The sequence below is a fragment of the Pinus tabuliformis genome, chromosome 6 (genome assembly GCF_031772625.1).
Source record: "Pinus tabuliformis cultivar Carrire ecotype Pingquan chromosome 6, CPIR1, whole genome shotgun sequence".
Lineage (NCBI taxonomy): Eukaryota > Viridiplantae > Streptophyta > Pinopsida > Pinales > Pinaceae > Pinus > Pinus tabuliformis.
The window spans coordinates 1,043,323,320-1,043,343,454 of NC_142292.1; the positions used below are offsets into that span (position 1 = coordinate 1,043,323,320).

At 37.2% G+C, this 20,135-nt stretch overlaps 1 pseudogene; it reads left to right on the forward strand.

The window, feature by feature from the left end:
* The first annotated feature begins 5,172 nt into the window (after positions 1-5,172).
* LOC149262554 (elongation factor 1-alpha pseudogene) lies at positions 5,173-5,475 on the forward strand (annotated as a pseudogene).
* Positions 5,476-20,135: the final 14,660 nt, after the last annotated feature.

The window sequence follows — 20,135 nt, forward strand, 5'->3', positions numbered from 1 at the left end:
ATTGATATATAACAATGGTTACTATAATATCATAGAGAAAATTTCTTATTCATCTTCATAATTGACTACAGTTAAGGGAAATAAGCGATAATCGAAAGGTACATATTTTACAACACATATTTTTGAGCTACCACGCATCTGCAAGGGGCATCATTTTCATATATGCTACAAAGTGTTTATCAAGTTATTCAAAGAGGGACAAGCAATGTGCGAAGAGTGCTCGTTTTTTATGATCTATCTATAAATTATATTAATTTTTTCTTGTTTAGCAACCCCCCCCGTCTACATAAAGCACCTACAACCGTGTTAGTTCTGGAATCATTGGGAAATGTAGTTGCATAACAGTGGCAATCTCACTGTTAGTGTCAAATAATTCACCTATGCAATGGCCACTCACAAATTAGCTTTTTTATGATTTTTAAATTATTTGTCAGGCAATGACAAATAGCAAAAATAAAATTCCCTCCACCACAGGAATTACGTCCCATCAGATCTCATTCAGTGAATTAAAAATTAGAAATAAGACTACCAGAAAGTTAGAAAATTATTTTTGAATTTACGAGAAAAATCAAAAATTAAGTATTTTCGCCAAACTTTGGTTACAATTGCAATAAAATTGGGAAAATATTGAAATTCACTACACTTTGATGTGAGGTGAATGCTACAGTCCCTAATGAGGCAGGGACTAATAATAGACAAGTAGCAACAAATCTATAGCATGCATTCACAAAGTGCTATAAAGGTGGCTCACCATGTTGTTAGTCATCACTAATAGGAGGAATTATTTATTATCCATGACAGCATGGGATGGTGTAGAGCATGTGGGATTTTTCCACCTTCTTTGATGGGCCTTTTGAAGTTTAATTTATGAACTTAGTAGAGCAGTCTACTTCTTACCATTGTCCTTTTATTTGTTCTAGTTGGAAGGTTTGTTTTTAATTAAAAGTCTAGTTTTGGAAGCATTTTATGTGAAGGACTCCAAGGGAAATGTTGTGAAGACTAGAGGTTTGGTTTTGAGAATAAGAAATCTAGAGCCTATCTACATGTTTCATTCTGACCTCAATCATCAAGCTCAAGTGTTTTATTGGTAGTCTTTAAGTCTCTTCCTTCTAAAACTTAAAGATTTTTTCTCATTTCAAACATCTTTATGGAGCTTCTACTAAAAGGTACCCAGTAATTTGTTATTTTGGGAATTTTGAGCCAACTTAGGACTAATCTCTTTTGGGTTAGCCATGAAAGAGCCTTTAAAGCCCAAGCAATAGGCTTTCTTAGATTTTGGATAGGTTTATTTGTCATTCACATTTTGATAGGATAAAGGAATTCTATGTTACTTCTTAGTTTAAATGCTTTGGAACAAGTAAAATGAAAAACCATCAAAGACCATTTGTGTGAATCTATTCTACATTATGTGTTTATGTAATGATAATTAATATTGTGGCACAATTATTGGGGAGAATGGATAAATGGAGAATGGATTGGGAGCACAACTCAAATCAATTTATTGGTTGTCTATTATACAGGTTAAGAAAGAGGAGACAATTCAACAATAAGAACTTGGGAATGTGAACTAAAATTCCATAATGAATGAAGGGCACTAGGAGGAAGCTTGCTATCAACATCGTTTTATTCACTAGTGTTTAATTTATTTATTTTAAATTGTTCATTTTTAGATTTATTTGTTCAAATAAATACTTATAATAACTTACAAAATATCTCTCTTAAAAAATATTTTAATATTACAAACTATTAATTTCAAATTTTAAATGCATCATGATATATTTTGTATAAAGATCTAATCATAGCTATATATATATATATATATATATATATATATATATATATATATATATATATATATATATATATATATATAGAAACAATTTTCAATACAAATATATTTATTCTTTAAAAAAACAAAACAAAAAAATACCTACATAAATGAGTTGCCCAATAGGCCTAGAGTATGCCCTAAAACTGCTTATGCTCGGTAAGAGCTCGTCTTCCTTGAACGTAAGGAAACAAGTTAACATCCCAAGATCCAAAGGCGTCTGATAGGATAGAAATCCTGCGCCCTTACAAACCACCATCAGGTAATTCCATGTGGCATGGTTTCCCTTGAATAACAGCAATGAGCCAACCTACATTTGCAGATAGGAGCTTGTAATGGTTGTCTCCAATGTTGGTTTAAGAACTAAGTTATGATAGATTTCCCTAATGGGAAAAAAAAAGAGAGAGAGAAAGAAAGAAAGAAAGATAAAATAAAAATAAACAAAAAATAAAATAATAATAATAATAGATAAAATTAATTTAATTAATTAATTAATTAATTAACTAAAATAAAATAAAATAATATATATATATATATAATAAAAATAAAAATTAAATTAAATTGCTTATGTTTGGCCAAAAGCTCATCTTCCTTGAATGTAAGGAAACAAGTTAATGTCCCAAGATCTAGAAGTGTTTGATAGGAGAGAAAGTCTATCCCCTTACAAACCACCAACAGGTAATTCCATATGGTATGGTTTCCCTTGAATAACAATGATGAGTCAACCTACATTTGTAGATAGGAGCTTGTAATGGTTGTCTCCACTGCTAATTTAGCAACTAAGTTATGATAAATTTTCCCAAAAAAATAAAAAATAAATAAATAATTACACAACAAACTTGTTAAACACACACATGGCAGCAACAGAATATTAAAGATAAGCAGGAGAGTACATCTATTATTTGATAATGATATACATTTATAGTACATTCGTGTGACCGTTGGGTTCCACATCACAAGGTCTCTTGGACTCTCATGGTTGTTCACATTCTACACCAACCCATAGAGGATTAAGTGTCCAACATTCCCCCCTTTAATCTGAAGGGTTATGTATGAGTCCAAGAAGAAAGCTATAATACAAAATGTGAAAAAATGCATGGCAGCACTAGGCTGAATGTGCTTTCTGAAATGTTGGTATAAATGGAAGTGGTTTAAGGATGACCACCAACACTGGAACGCTTAGTGCATTTCCCAGAACTCTTCCAAGTTTGGCATGAAGCTCAAGTCTTCTGCTAGAGGAAGTGCTCCTGATGTTTTGAAGAGGGAAACCTTCAACCATGAAAGGGAGGTCTCACCCCACATAAAAGGGAGAACCTCAACCTGAAAATGGAGATCTCAACCTGTGGTGGTTTAAGGATTACCACCAACTCTGGAATGCTTAATGTAATTTCTGGAACTCTTCCGAAACTGGCAAGAAGATGAAGTATGCTGCTAGAGGAAGTGTCCCCAATTCTTTGAAGAGGTATCACCAACTGAAGGCATGCTCAGGGGCATATTTGTCTCTGGCTACAACTTCGAATCTGGTGTGGCAGGTTGTGGCTCAGGCTTGCTTGATGTGGCTTTGAAGCTTGTAGATGACCATCGTTTTCCCCCTTGTCAGATACAAGGTGAGATGATGGAGAAAACTCAACTGCAATATTGTTCAATACTCTAGAACAAGTTCTGACATATGACTGGAATATCTTCTTGGTTGTTGATGCCCATTGCCAAGAAGCGATCCATCCAAGAGTGAATATTTGTTCTTGCAGGAGGTTTGTTTATGAAGCATCTGTTTGAAGAATGACTGGTTTTATGACACTTCTTACATGGATGAAGATCTAAACAGTGATCTTTCATATGGCCAACTCAATCACAGTTTTGGCATTTCACAATCTGTTGTTGTTGCTGTGGAAGAGGGGCAGAATCTGGAACAGCTGAAGATGAACTGTCATGAAGGAATCCAGCACTCTGAAACTGGATGGGCTTTGAGTAATCTGGAATATGAAAGGGCACGTCCTTCTCATATCCAAGACCTGTTCTGTGCTTGTTATGGACAAGCTCTTCCCAAGGTCTGATGATGGGCTTGGAAAGTGCAAACTGCACTTCTGCATCTGCATGTACAACTGCTGCTTCATTGGGTACTAAATCTGAATGAACTTCAACAATATTGGCTTGTTGTTGATGGGTGGTTGTCTCAATGTTATAAACAAAAACACATTCAAAATGATGTCTATTTTGATGTAGCTCTTCTTGCTGGAATTGAGATTCGAGCTGCAAAAAGTCAATTTTCTCATGTGCATTTTGCAGACAAATTTTAATATCAGAAAGTGTATCAGACCTAATTTTTACCATTCCATCAACAGTGGAATGAATTAGGATATTTAACAACTCTAATGTATCATCAATTCTAGCCATTGTCTCACAAAGAAATGAAGGCTCAACAATCTTAGTGGACACTGTAGCAAGGCTAGACAAACCCCAACTATTGGAGATTTCAAAAATGAATACCAGTTGTTTGACAGGACTGAAAGTCAATTGAAGGCTACCCAGACTGCTCTACCGAACAATACATGAATGAGTCACGCGCATATCAATTTGCCTTCTTAAAAGGATCCCAAACTCATCCATACATTCAATGCCAATTGCAGTGTAGATCCTCACTCCACAAATTCCTCCCAGACTTTCAATGCCAATGGCAATGCAGAGAAACGCATAAAAAATTGTGTAACATCAACAAGCTTCGAGAGGCAGTGGATAATACCATGATTTCAAGAATTGACACCTGAGAAGCTAATGAAGGCTAGACTTGTGAGGGAGAAATCATTTGGCACAACAAAGGATCGGATGTTATACATAGAACAATGTGAAAATCAAGGGCAGTGACAGTTTTTATTCGTGGTGGAAACAAGATGATGATAGAAGAGACAAAGCGAAGCCTTCATGATGCACTTTGTGTTTCCTGGAACTTGATTCATGATATTTCAATCATATATGGTGGTCGATCTACATAAATTTCATGTTCACATGCTGTACAAGCTACCACTGACAAGATTTCTGGAGTGGAGCAGTATGCAGTTCGGGCATTTGCAGATGCTCTAGATGTGATGGCAGGAGTCAAGCTATGGTGGCACAAATCGATGCCCTGAATCAAATTGTAATTTAGTTTGACCAGCTACCACAGCGTGGATGAGCTCCTCGAATGCGAATTTGAAACGAGAAACACCAACAATGGCTTTGATATCAATCTTTTGTCCTCTTCATCTTGTGCGAGTCTCTCTACTCTCCACGCCGCTGCGAAGCTGTTCTACGGTGCTTCTGATTCTCCAGACTCAGGCAGCCATTTTTGTAAGAGAATTTAGTTCATCATGGGAAAGGAGAAAACCCATATCAACATCTACAAGCTTGGAGGAATGCGTGTGATTGAATGCTTTGAGAAAGAAGCTGTTGAGATGAACAAGAGGTCATTCAAGTATGCTTGGGTTCTTGACAAGCTCAAGGTCGAACGTGAACGTGGTATCACAATTGATATGGCACTATGGAAGTTTGAGACAACTAACTACTACTGCACTATGATTGATGCCCCTGGCCATCGTGATTTTATCAAGAACATGATTACTGGAACATCTCAGGCTAACTGTGCAGTTTTGATCAAGCTATGGTGGCACTAGAAAACCAAGTTTGAATCTCGCCTCTCTTCGGCAACTTAACACGGAGCCCTTTGAGTTCATGTTGAAGAAATATCGTGGTTATGACACAAATGGTGCAAATGGTATGCCCTGTACCTCATCCTCGTCTACTAGAAACATGAATATGAATCTTGGCATGAATCTCAATTATGGTGTTAAATATCACTCAAGATCGGAATTGGAAAGTAACGCACTATTACAGTTCTGACAAGGAGTATTTATGTGCACAATAGAGACAACAAATGTTAAAGAGGCAAGAGCACTGAGGTCTTCTAAAACAACAACATGGAGCTATGTAAAATACAGCTAATGCAAAAATGAGACGTATGCACAAAATGACTAAGGTGTAAGCAACAGCCAAAAGTGCTGACAAACTTGTTGACTGGTGCTTGAATGTAGGCGGAAGGTTTGCTAGAATTTAAATGACCCCTAAAAACACAATCAAGCACCCAACATGTGAATATGATGGACGGAGGGGCGTTTTTGCTAGAAGAACAGTGCAAAATGGCAGAGACATAATTAGATGAAATGGCTTGGTTCAAGTAAGTAGCAGACCTAATAGACAGAGGGACAGGCTCTAAACTTGGTGTGGATGGATAGCATGGAGGTGAGAGGCGTTAATATTTCTGCCCAACGTTATTTATGACAACATTGGCATGGGTAGTTAACCAGAAACAAGTATGCATGGCTTTCAGAACACTTAACACAATGCGCAAATATGAATACAACACTGCATATACATTTAGCATATGAGCTAGCACATATAATAGAAGGAGCTTCAACGCAATTGTAAAGCGCATAACAGAAGGAGAGACTCACTGCTTCATTCACCATTGTGGAATTCAATACAGCGCCAAATTGTTTTGTATTCCCTTTGACCTTCAAATCCAGGATGCTAGTAGGAACATAGACATTATGGAAAGGATTGTAGAAATGCAAATCATAAGAAACTCAGATATGCAAACCTGGGGCTCTGATACCATGTTAAACACACACATGGCAGCAACAGAATATTAAAGATAAGCAAGGAGAGTACATCTATTATTTGATAATGATATACATTTATAGCACATTCGTGTGACCGTTGGGTTCCACATCCCAAGGTCTTTTGGAATCTCATGGCTATTCACATTCTACACCAACCCATAGAGGATTAGGTGTCCAACAAAACTAATCTACTTTACTTATTGAAAAATTTTTACTCAACATTAAAATGAATTTACTCTTTAGATTTATACTTCAAAACTTATATGTCATGTCCTTTATATATTTTGCTTTTTTAACCAATTTAGAAAATTGACATATACCATGACTATCTTCTAACCTTATTGATGAACTTGCATGCTTACTAAACCTAGTTCCAAAACATAGAAAAAAATTGCTCATAAAACCATGGAAGATTATAGGGATAAAATATATAATTTTTGGATAAATATTTAGTAAACTTCCTTTGTTTTTCTATATATTTTATTTTTAAAGATATGAAATTATTCATCATTTGAGAAAGAGCATAAACTTATTTAAATAAAACAACTTTCTATTTATTTCTATTATTATTAATAATTTTTTTGTATGATTGTTAATTTGATGTAAATGAGGTGGTTGTGAGAAATGTTATTATTTTTTTTTGAAGGAATATATATATATATATATATAGTCATTTTTATTTTAAAATTTAAATATATTTTACATTTTTAATTAACTTTTAAATTTTATTAAATATTTAGTTTTCTTATATATTTGAAAGATTATATAAAAATAAATAGATTATAAAATTTTAAAATAATTTAATATATAATATAATATTATAATAATAAATTTATTTTAAAGTTACAATTAAGTCATACACTATATTAGATTTTCTTATTTGTGGAGACTTTCTTGTTTGTGGGATATAGGATCTTTTTCATTATAATGTTTTGAAAATTTATGGAAGTGTACATACAATGTGATCTTTTAGAAAGAAATGCATATTCATAATCATATAGGAAGCATATGTTTTCATATATGTATGAATAGAAAAATGGTTGCAAGAAAATGAACCACTTACACTCATTTATATGTTTTAATTGATGTACATATTTCCCCTAGCACCTTTTTAGGTTGTAAGATAAATTTGATTTTTATTTTTGGAATTATTTGAATTTGTAAGAGATCCTCATGAATGTATATATGTTGTGTTTTATCATTATTATTATTTAAAGTGAGGGTGTGTATTTGTCTACATATATAGACATTCTCATTGCTTAAAATAGGTGGTGAAGTAATGGTGTGCGTTTGCATTTATGCACTTTCACTCATACTATCCATCTTTTCAAGATGTAAAATTATGTGTTTGTGTGTCTCTAAGAAGTGGAAAGTTGCATTCCTAAATATATTAGGAGTGAAAATGTACATTTATGCAAACAAATGCAGATTGTTAAATTTTTTAATATACATTAATTGTTTTTATTATTATATATAAGGTAGGGAAAACTAATTAAATGTTAAATACTTTTTTACCCCAATGGAGGTGTTGGAAAGTGTGCTTACAGAGGGAGGGGAAAAGGCATGCCACCATGCCACCTCCCCAAACATTAAAAATTGGATGGTGGGGCTAACTCTCACAATACAGTCACACACGTTACGAGTTATGATGAATTGGAAAATTAATATGGCAACCCCCACGACCTCTGCATCTTCCTGCTAAGGTTGGAATTTCTCTACCATTTTCAAGTCTCTTCATAGCATCACCAGGTTGCAAGTGGGATTTCTCCTTCCCATCATTTGGTTATGCATCATTTTAGTGAATGAAATCCCAGTCCCTCATGTTCTAGCCTTCTAGATTCCTCTATCCATTGTCGACTAGAAATTCTGCAACTTCTCGAGATTATAGGGGGGCATGCAATGGGTTTTAGCAGCATTCAGCAAGATGGTTGGCACTAGGAGTCGACTGAGAACTTTTGGAATGAGCATGCTGGTAAATTCACCAAATTCCATCATCTCTTATTGGTATTATTTCTACAACCATGAGGCTCTAATATTCTAGTCCAAGAATCTAGGTGTGTTCATTTGGGCTAAGATTCCTACTTGTAATCCCTTAGAATAAACGCTTTTGACTCCCCTTCAAGCCTAGGAAGCCCCCTTACTACCTAATGTGGTATCTGATTTATAATTGTTGCTCATTTGGCTCACATTGTCTCTGTCCTCTACACAGTGGAAGCTTTGCACTCTACTTACTCTATGTGTTTCCGGGAAAACTAGTGTCTTTTCGATCTACTAGTCCCACTAGGATTGGCAACTATCCTAGAAACAAACAATCAAAGCAATTTATGATTTCCTTTATGTATGATAGATAAGAGAGAAGCAAAGGGACCAACCTGGATCTTCCGCTTGACTCCTTGCTTGATTTCTCTCCTCCTTGATAGAGCTTGCAACTCCTCTCCTACTTGTCCCGCTTAGAGAATACCTGTAGAAACAAAGTAACAAAACACCATCAAAGAATCTCGATCAATTATATCATAAACAATGCAGAATCAGAAGTACATTGAACATACAATAGCATTCACAAATAACAATATTCACAAATACACATTGTATGGAGGAAAACTCAAAGAACTTTATTAAAATAGAAGGGAGAATTACAACCCATCTATCTGATCCAGCATCATCCTCTCAGCATCAAAGCCCTCTTCACCTCATGAAAAGCAAAATCACCCAACAATACAATGCTCTTTCTCAAAGACAAACTATCAGCACTTCCTTACAAATTACAAAATTCCAGCCTTTATATCTCTTAGATGAGGGATCCATTTATAGATGTCTACAAGGGTGTGAATCATCTCTGGGTTTTTGATTAGTGTCATTCCACTTGTTTTTCTTGGTTCCACTTGGAGATTTCTTGGATCTCTTACTCATCCCTGGGTGAATTCAGAGAGGCAAGTGCCATATGAGAAGTTTCTGGAAGATTCCATGAGCATCCACTTAGCAAACTGTCTCAGACATTTGTCCATCCTAGCTCATCGCACCCCACAAAAGGACTCTTCAGTATGCATTGCACCTGGCTAGTGTAGAAGCCAGTATGCATCGCACCCTGACAGTGGAGCAGTCAATGTGGTCCAGTTTTGGCCAGTTTTGAGTGGTTTTTCAGGTGGAACTTTTGGGGAATGATGTAATCAGTTGACCATGATCCTTTAGGGTATGAAACAACAATTTTAGGGGTTAAAAAGCCCTTGGTTTATTGACATATGAGATTGGGGTTGCAGTTGCCAAATATGTCTATAACAGTTGCCCCCTAAAGCATGAAGTCATAAATCTTTTGATGTCGGATGAAATGCTTTATCATGAGGATCCGAGGTATTCGAACTGGAAGGTGACCTGTATAGGATACAATACAATACATCATCATCATATTATTTTCATGATCTAGCTGAGGCGGGCATTTCCCATGCTCAGCTTTATGAATTCATTTTCATGTACATAGGACATACAATCGTCTACAATTGCAGACTAGTGATTCTTCATATGAAGAGTCATCTTCCCTGGCTTAGATGACTATCTGTGCAGATTCTATGTACATTTGATGTCTTTATATTCCTGAATATATCGCAGCTTGGATGGATGAAACTAGATCCGAGGTCTTCAAAAACTCATTCAATCTTCACTTGATGTACAAGTCGATCCATGTGAAATGATGTCCTGAAGTCGAACATGGAAAGACATCGCCTGATTACCAGCCAATAATGTAAGTTGTTAGCAGGCGTGAGAGGAATCACCGATAATGATAATGACCCTCAAGGTACTACAGTACAATTCGCGTGGTGTGAATATATGATCCGACACTGAACACCACGCAAAATCTTTCGGTCAAAGGCCATTGATGTAAACATGTCGTCGGAAGCGAGAAACTTGCCATTGAGGCATGCAAGCTTCAAAGTACTTAAAGGGTTGTTTCTAAGTCAACTTCTTGGATAATGAGCTGATGTCGACAAGAAGTGACCCGTCGTAGGAGGGCCTTAATGTATCCCACATCTACGACACGAAATGAAGAAAATGATTTTCTGGAAGTGAAAACGATCTGATGATACAAGGTTCAGGAATGGTGGTCATGAAAAATGGAAGGTGAAAGTATTGCAGTGGATGAGGCATTGACTGGATGGTGAATTCTCTTAATGATTTCTCTTGAACATATCGAAGACACTGAGATGGATTGGTAGAGTTAACCCCAAAAGATGGATGGTATGGAGGACTAATGGTGATATGACCGGTGAACGGAATAACCCAACGCAACTCAATCATGGTGATGGAGTGAAAGTGTCATGTTCAAGAGCGACCTGCTACCACTAAAATTATTCAAGTTTTCTTCCCTTTTTCCCCAATCATTGCTGATCAGTACCTCTTTATTTTTGTCAAGCTTGAGGAGGATAACATATGCTTGTTCTATAATTGGCCCTTTGGGTAAACCTGTCGCTATGTTTTAGCGAGTCTAGCGACAATGAAACTCATTCTTGTGTGGGTGGACAAGTTTTTCACTATTGTTTTATCGAGTTTAACGACAAATATAACTCGGTCCTTTTCATGTTTAGAGAGTTTGAAAAGGGACAAAAAGAAAACTCTAGTAGTTCTTTTTCATAGCATAATCCCCTAGGTCTGAAAAAGATTAAAATAATACAAACGGGATGACTTTTCTGATCACTTTAGCGAGCTGACAAAGACAAGCGCTCGAACTTTTTCATGAGATAATCCCTCAGGTCTGAAAAGTTTAAAATACACAAGAGGGATGGCGCTTCCAATCACTTTAGCGAGCTGGAGAGGCTAATTGCTCGATAATCTTTTCATATTTATTGAGTCTGAAAAGGGTTTAAAGTGGACTCGTTTTTTGAGGAACGAGTGGTATCCAGGGTAGCAACTAGTTCCGAGTAATCTTGGAACTTCTCAAAACATGGTGATGTGAAGAGGGTGGCTAACAAGACCACTCGTCGCAGCTGTTCCTCAAAATGGTAAACAATCAAGTGGAAGCGTATGATTGGCCAAACGGATGGAGGTGATGGAGGGAACACAACCAAGGTTCAAAAGGGTGATATAATTGCGATCACAAGGGCTATTTACCGAAGGTGGGTTCATTTTTTAATGAGATTGAACTCTGGGGAAACATATGATAATTGGTAGGTTTATTTTTTAACGAGCTTGAACCATACGATAACATTGCTCATGAGAGTGAGGGTTCATTTTTTAACGAGCTCAAACCTTGCGGAAAGTATGCCCAATTTCCTTTTTATGTAGGCTAGAAATGACCAAACTACAAAGCTAAAAAAAACTATTAAAGCTAAGGAACTACTGAGGTTAGGTAGGATGGTTTCATCAGTAGTTTAGATAAAACCTTTCCTTTGTTTCGTCCTTGGCGCAGACAAAGGTGAATGGTGGGTGAGACCAATCACCTAACCTGAGAAGTTTAAACTAAAAAGATAAAAAGATAAAAAATGAAATTGGTCGTTTTTCATTTGCATAAAAAGGTTTGCATGCCCCCAGGCATCAAGAAAAGGAGAGTCTCCAGTAACCATATGGGAATCACTGTAGTTAAGCGGGATTGTTTTTGTCAGGAGTTAGACAAAAACACTTCCTTGGCTTTGTCTGCCAATTAGACAAAGGTTAGTGGTGTGTCAGACCAATCACTTAACTTACAGGGACATTCATATGGTAGGATGGTTTCGTCAGCGGATAGACAAAACACTTCCTTGGCTTTGTCCACAGAGTGTGTTATCACTGAAAAGATTTCAAAGGAAAAGGGTAAGGTAAGGGAGAATTGGTCTTGGTTATTCTCATGCTCCTTTCATGCATAAGAAGCATATGGTAAAGCTCAGGTTCAACATACATCAGAGTTTTCCATTTAAACTCAAGTAAGGCAGTTAGCACTCAAGAAGAAGAATGTAGCTTTGAGGAAGTCAGAAAAGAAATTGATGTCTACCAATCTTGAGATTGCCCAATTCAAGGAAAGGGATTAATTACAAGGTATAAACATCAAGCAAAGGAGACAACATGGTCAGCAGAAGGATTCGAAGACAAGCATAAGAATGAAAAGCATAAAAAGGGGGAACTTTCTCTCCTTGTTTTTAACCAGTCAACTTCTAGGAGCGTTTCTGAGCAGTTAAAAAACTCATCTCTAAAAAGTGAAAGAGTTTTTCATTCCTAAGATACTTAAGTACAAAAATCTCTTCCACTTTCTCCAAATACATTATGATCTGAGAGAAATTAATGACCAAAGTTGCGCTACGAAACTGCTGTAGGTGCAGTTTTTCATCTCCTGTTTTACACCTGTTTTTCAAAGACACATTCTGGGCAGTAGGAAATATGTTTCAAAAAACCAAGAGAGGTTTTTGTTAAGCATGGATTGGTTCAAAAAATCTTCCTTCAATTTTTCCAAATACAGCTTTTATGAGAAGATATGAACTATGTCCAAGACCTATGTTTCAGCCAGAACAGTTGCAATGTGGTTGTTATCAGTGATTGATTCCTTTAATAGTGAAAGTAAAGTGGCCATCATGGAAGCAGGGGAACACTTCTTGTGGTTGCAAATTCAGGAGCAGTTGGAGGTATATTACAATTTAAATTAAAGTAAATACAAGAAATGAAGACATATACACGTGCTCAACCTTGCGCTGCGAAATCACTGAAGCAACGTTTTTCAGGAAAAAAACGGTTTTAGGTGGTTAAATTCCAGGAGGTCTCTAGAGAAACTGAAAGCATATTTTTGGAAATTGAAAGAGGTTTTTATTCCTAACACATTTAAATAGAAAACCCTCTTTCATTTTATTCAAATTGATTATGAGCTGGGAGAAACGGGTGACTAAAACTTGCGCTACGAAACTGCTGAAGGTGCAAGTTTTTCACAGGCATATTTCTCTGTTTGACACAGGTTTTTCAAAGACACATTCTGGGAGGTAGGGAAGGTTTTTCAAAAAAAAAAGAGAGGTTTTTTTTTAGAATGGATTGGTTCACAAAAGCCTCCTTCATTTTTTCCAAATACATTTTGTACGAGAAGTTATGAGCTCTGTCCCAAGACCTATTTTTCAGCCAGAACAGAGCAAGGGACAGTTTCCTAGTTTCTAGGAACAACAAAAGGATGAGTCATCAAGGGCCAGCTGGAAGGTGATGGGCTTCATCAAATTCGACTTCATGGATTTTTATGTGTCAAAAGGAGTGTTTAATGCTTAGATAAGGTTGTTGTAATCATGATAAGGAGTTACACTCCTAGTTGTATTAGGTCTCTAGGACTGCTAGTTAGGTGTCATTTGCATTTAATAGTTAGTTTTAAGTGTCAATAGGTGTCAGGTCAGGTAGAATTTGAATTTTCCTCATCCTAGAGGTGGAATCTAAGTTATGTAAAGAGCTCTATATATAGCAGAAGAGCTGATGTACAAGGGGTTGGAAAATGTTAGAGAAAAAGACTACTTTTGTAAATGCTATGCAGGGATTGATATATACAGAAGCAGTTGGACTTTTCTGAAGCTGAGATTCTTAGTGTACTTCAGTGAGCTTCATCTTTTATCTTTGAAATGCTTTACTTCCATAGTCTTAATGCTTATTACTCAGGATTCATGAAGGATTTTTTATGTTCAGAATATGTGATGTTGTCCTTTCCTTAATTCTTACAGTGGTATGGATGTATAATCACTCAGAATCCACTAAATGTGCTCTGACTTCCTGTATACATTTATAAACTGTGTGGTCCCATATGAGTTTATGTTCTGAATGTTTAAATGTTGAATGCCCTGACTTCCTTTAGGTATTAAACTATGATCTATCACTTTAAATTCTTTCCTTTTGAATACCTTGATGTATCATTACTCAGAATTCATGCCCACATGCTCTGACTCCTATGAACTTCAAGTTATTGAGACTTTCTTGAATGTGTCACTCTTTCATTGAAGTATATACAAGCCTCAGTTTTATAAGAAGAGCTATTTCTTGTCCTTATCTCTGTCACTGACTCCATAGCCCAATGGTAGCAAGTCTCCATCTTCCAATCCACAAACATATAAAATCCAAACCTTAGAGTTAGCCATCTATCCATATCTTTAATCAATATCATTAACCCTTTGAGAGAGCCCTCTCAGGCTAAGGAGGCTAAGCCTTAGCTAAAATATTGGTTTGAAATAGTTACACTGAGATAGTCTGATCAGCAGCCTATCAGGGTCCTATTTTGGTGATAACAGAGTGGACAAAAGTGAATGGTGTGGGATGGCACTTCCAATCACATAACCTATAGGGAAACCTATCTTTTCAGCTGGGTTTGTCCGCCAAATGGACAAGGTTGCATGCCCCCTAAACTTCGTTACATTCACCAGATTACTCGCGATAATTAGGTGGACGGAATGAAGGTTGAATAGACACTCTTGACGCAAAAGGACCATTTAGAGATGATGTTTTATTTAAAGTTGTGTTTGAATCGAGAAATGAAAGCTGGTCAACAGTGACAATTTTGCCTTCATGTGGGAAACACATCACTCAAAAGAGTGTGGAAACAATAGCTTCCTTGCTATAAACATAGTCACGTTCGAGGAGTAGATTGTAATCTAATGGTCCTTGGACTACCATCACGTTCAAGTGAACGGTTTTCTTTCTCAAAGTTATCGGCAACTTAGGAAGGATCCCTAACGGTCGAGTGGTTCCTTTGTTAAAGCCTAAGAAATTCTGTGTAACAGGCATAAGCGATGGTGAACCAAGCGCTTTCCAAGCAGTTGAGGAAGGGATACTCACTGAAGCCCCTTCATCTATGATAGTGCCAGACACGATCATTTTGTAAACTTGTACTATGATCCTGAATGGTACATTAGAAGGAGGGCGGGATCTTGCTAGTCGATTCTAATCAAAGGAAGTAACCAAACTGCTTGGAGGGGGTACCGAATAAATGGTTGAATTAACCCCTTGAGTCGTGGGAACTGGGGGATTCTCTTCCTGTTTTGAAGGAATGGGCAGATTTCCCCCAAGCTCATCAGACTCTGAAGTGACAAAAATAATTTGAACAGTATCGCTCTCACTCTCTTTGGGAATGATATCATTTGAAGGTGGATCTTCTGAAGGCAAGACTAGGTTGACTGCCATTTTGACCTGTTGACTTTGGTCCGGTATGGACTCAGAAGATTCACTTTCAACGATAGGTGTTTTGACCGATGGTTCAGTTAAGACAGTCGGATTTTCAACTAGTAAAGGATTCAGGGAGAGTTTCCTGTATCCAGATGGAAGTCGCTGCGGTGAAGCAGGACGGTTATGCAAGACTCCTTTGGCTTCATCCAAAAAAGGACAACGGAGAAAGGTATGGTCCCCTTCAGATAGCTTACATGGAAATTGGACCTTTCTTCTCTGCCCATTATTGATAGTTGATGGTGTGCTATCAACTTTATCGCCAGAGGTCGACGACACCGCTTGGTGCGAATGGGGTGACCATTCTCTCAAGATCCGAGGAATACACGGACATTCTCGATGTAAATGGTCTCCTCTACAAATTATGCATGTATTTTTAGGTTTGAAAAGCTTAGTGTGCGGATTTTCACCAGATGATTCATGGTTGCCCCCTTGCTTAAATGACTTCTTCATCTTCTTCTCCTTCCCTTTATTCTTCTTCTCAGGCACTTGGTTACTAGCATCACTATTTTCACCAAGCGAAGATGAAGAAAGGGAGGGAGAAACAAATGAAGAGGAAGGTGAAGGGTCAACTTCAGTATCAACTAGATGCTAATTCGATTATAGAGGAATCACGTTGTTTTGAACCATAGAGGTTGAGAACAGCCACACTGGTAGGCCAATAGTCAGACCTGGTAGAGACAATGTGGCCATATGAGGAGCACCAATATTTCCCCAAGAAGAAAATGGACTAGGATTCCCCTCAAGAGGGATTCCATGATTGGTAGACTCCATTAACTCAACCTAAGATCAACAAAGGAATAGGGATGTTATTCCGAATTTAATAAATTTTAATGATGCTTTGACACAACTTTTTCTTTTTCAATTTTTAAGAGTCGAGAAAAAGCTAAAGATGACTCTAGTCCCCTTCGATTTTTAATGAGCCTGAAGTGACAAGTGCTCAGATGGACCTTTTCGTTTAAGGAGTTGAAAAGGAATGAAAGTGACTACTCTGGAAATCTATACAAAGGGATTACCAAACCAATCGCAAAACTGCAAAATACACCTTGGTGATAAATTAAAGAGAAATTACCAAGGACTTATGTATGGCAGTCAATCTTCCCAAATGTTGTGTTCAATGCATTGCGATCGATAGGGCAACAAACACGGCTTCCTATGGATAAAGGATATAAGCCTATTGTGGTCTCCCAATATATACTCAACGGTATGGGGAGCACAAGTCCGTGCTAGCACTTGTCGTATCAAAGAGGAGGAATCATCCAACCTTCGATGAAAACGATAGTTGCTAGATTTTACAACACCAGAACACGTCTCTAGCCTAGACCTCTAGATGTGTTGTGTTAGGTTCCAAAGCGTTGTTAAGTTCATTGAAATTTATTTTAGAGTTGATCTTGCTTAGAAGTTTGCCTTTCAAAGGTTCACCGTGTGATGTAGATGTAAAATTCCTAAATATGCAATATAAAATGATAAACAATCGTTGTTTATTTTTAGGAATGGAAATCCTAGCTACTAAGGAAAGAAGATTACGATTCTTTCAAACAGAGAGTGAACAAAACACACTAAATGCACTTTTGATAAATCATTTTTCACACATAGTCTCAATGCAAATGCAAATGCATGTATTTGTTTTTCATTCCCTTAATGTGTGTTACACTAAAATTTGTCACCATGACTATTTGCAGTCAGTATGGCTCCATCAATTGTCATACTATCCTCCTTGGCAAGTCTTATACCTCTGCTCCTCATGTCAAACTCCAAGAAAGAGAGAAAGTCTTTAAAAAGTCAATATAACTCTGGTTACGCAGTTTCTCTTACCCTTACCTGTGTGTACGCACCTCAAGTTCATAATACCTGCGTACTTGTACGCTCTGTCTGTAAAAGGGTGGGTGCGTACTCCTGTAAAGGTCAAAAGGCACAAGTTTTACTTCAAAAAAGTTACTTGTGGTCGATTCTAGAGCATTCTAGAAGATGGTTTGACGTGTATTGAGCGCCTCCAGATGGTTCATGCATCCCAAAGAAAGAGGAACTTATCCCATCAAGAGGGGAGCTATCCCATTGAAAGAGGGGCTTATCCCATTGATGGTGGACCTGATTAACTTCCTCCAAAGCATTATAAATACAGGCATTGGGCCAGAGGGAGGAGAGGTTGAAAGCTGAACATTCCTAAGGGTAGATGCTACTGAAATTAGGACTCCCTTATAGAGCTTGAGAGGAGAGATTCCAATCCTTTCTTAGCTTCATTTGGAAGTGGGTGAGCTGATCAAAGTAAAGGAGAACTCTTGCTGGACCCTGGGAGGGACCTGCACAACACCAAGGCACTGGTTGTAATGGTTTCTTTTGTTTCCAATTAATACAATTAAGTTCATTTTTCTCAACAAGTTGTTATATATAATTTGTTTCATAAACTCCTTGGTCTTTATGATGAATATGTTTTATTATATGAGTTATTCAGGTGCAATGTAATCATTTGCTTGTTAGTGAATGCAGGTTTCAAAGAGAAGGAGGAGCTCATCTGGATCGGAGAGGCTTGGCTGCTACAAACAGCGTTGGACTAAAGGTATGCTTTAATCACCTGGTTGCTGTTATTTTAAATGCATATTTAGGGAAAGATAGTGCTTGATTGTCTTGTTTGTCACTAGAAAGCCTTAGCTTCTAGGGAGGTCGGTTTTGTCCGCAAAATTGACTCTTTCCGCATGACAAAATGGCGACTCCACTGGGGAATCCATGGATTTGATTGATTTCTCTTTTGATTGATACTTTGATTTGAGAAAAGTCGATTTCTTTCTGGTTTTTGACTGATTGACTGTGAATTTGGGTGGAATAGCTTAGGGTTGAGTTAGTTTTTATTTTTCTTGATTTTGAGAGCAGTACGCACCCTCTGCGTTAAGCACAGTGCGTACCTGTACGCACTCCTGCTTTGTACACAGAGCGTGGCCGCGCCTGTGCAAACAGGCTGCCTGCGTACCCTGTCAAAAGTTTAGAAAATTCCATTTTTTCCTTTTTTTCCTCTTAGATTTTGTTTATAATTTGTTTATTGCTGCCCAAATCCACTGGTTACCTGTCAAAAGTTTTCATCTAAGCTTGTTTCATTAGCATCAAGGGTTTTAGTGAATTTCATAGAAATTCTAGCCCTAGGTTTGATTTTTGTATTGGTCTTATAGTGACTTTGGCTTTAGAAGTTGTAAAAACCTTGGATATCCCTGGTCTTTTCAGTCTTCTTAGGAGTCAGACCTTTCGTAAAATCCACCTTTGTGAGAAACCTACCTTTGTGTTGTCTCTTTGCGGAATTTCGAGAAGGCTTGTTTGTTAAGCTGTGAATTTCATTCTTAAGAAAAAGAACAAAAGATTTTTATTTTTGTTTTTGACTGGTTTATGATTCTACATGAATTAGTCCTTGGTTGAATTGTAACTGAGTAAAACATCCTGGAATTATATTTTGTAGGCTTTTACCTCATTAGATTTGCTTTTAGGTAAATTTCTCTTAGATTCGATTTTAGGTAAATTTCTCTTAGATTTTCATAGATCTTAAAATTGATTTTTTGTTAAGTAGTTTTACATGCTTTGTTAAAATAGGAAAAATATAAAAATCTCTTTTGAGGAAAGTTTGTTTTAGTAGCATTTGAAGTCTTTGAAAAGAGAAAGGAAGTTTTCGTGCAAATAATTAGTGCTCATGTGTTGTGTGCTTTGGAAAAGATAAAGAGATTGTTTCTTTGATTTTCATTGCCAAGAAAGTTATCTTTATAAATTTTGCATTCTCCAACTCTCTTAGCTAGGGAATTCATTGAAAAGGAAAGATAGTTTAAATCATCTTAGGTGCATCTTTTTAGTGGATTTGAGTCGAGTCTACACACCATCAGTTTCATCTCCGCTACCTTTTGTCCTAAAGAAAAGCCATAAAAATTAACGCTTAAAGTAAAATTAACTTAGTAACATTTTATTTACTAGGGCTCTGAAACACCAACATAGATCAGGCTAGTGTCTTGGAGTAGGAGAGTAATTAACTCTCCAAGACAGTAAAACCAAACAAGTAGCTCATCTTGTGGTAGGATAAATCCAGTAGTTACATTTATGCTCTGGGAAAGCTCCTCTTAAAGGAGAAGCACGAGATCGTGTCCGAACCAGTGAGGGGATCAATCCTCCTTCATTGGGAACGACGCCAGATACGCACGTACTACAAACGGTAAACCTTGGATTGACCATTGTCGAGGAGCCTGGGGTCACTTGTCGGTAAACCTTGGATTATTGTCAAGGAGCCGGCAAGGGGATTGAGCTTGTTACTCTGCCCTTGCGTGCTATCGGATCGTAGACTATTCCCCCAGGTATATTTGTTGCTGTTGGTGACCTTAGTGACCATTATCTTTAGGGTTCTACCCAAGGTGACGGTGGAGGGAAGATCCCACTGTACCTGGAGCAGACGTCGGCTAGACTCACTTGGATTTTCTGGGGGGTTCACTTCACTCGAGACGGTTAAAGTGGAGGAACTTGGTCCAGTCTATTCATTAAGCAGGTTGTCGGGGTAACTG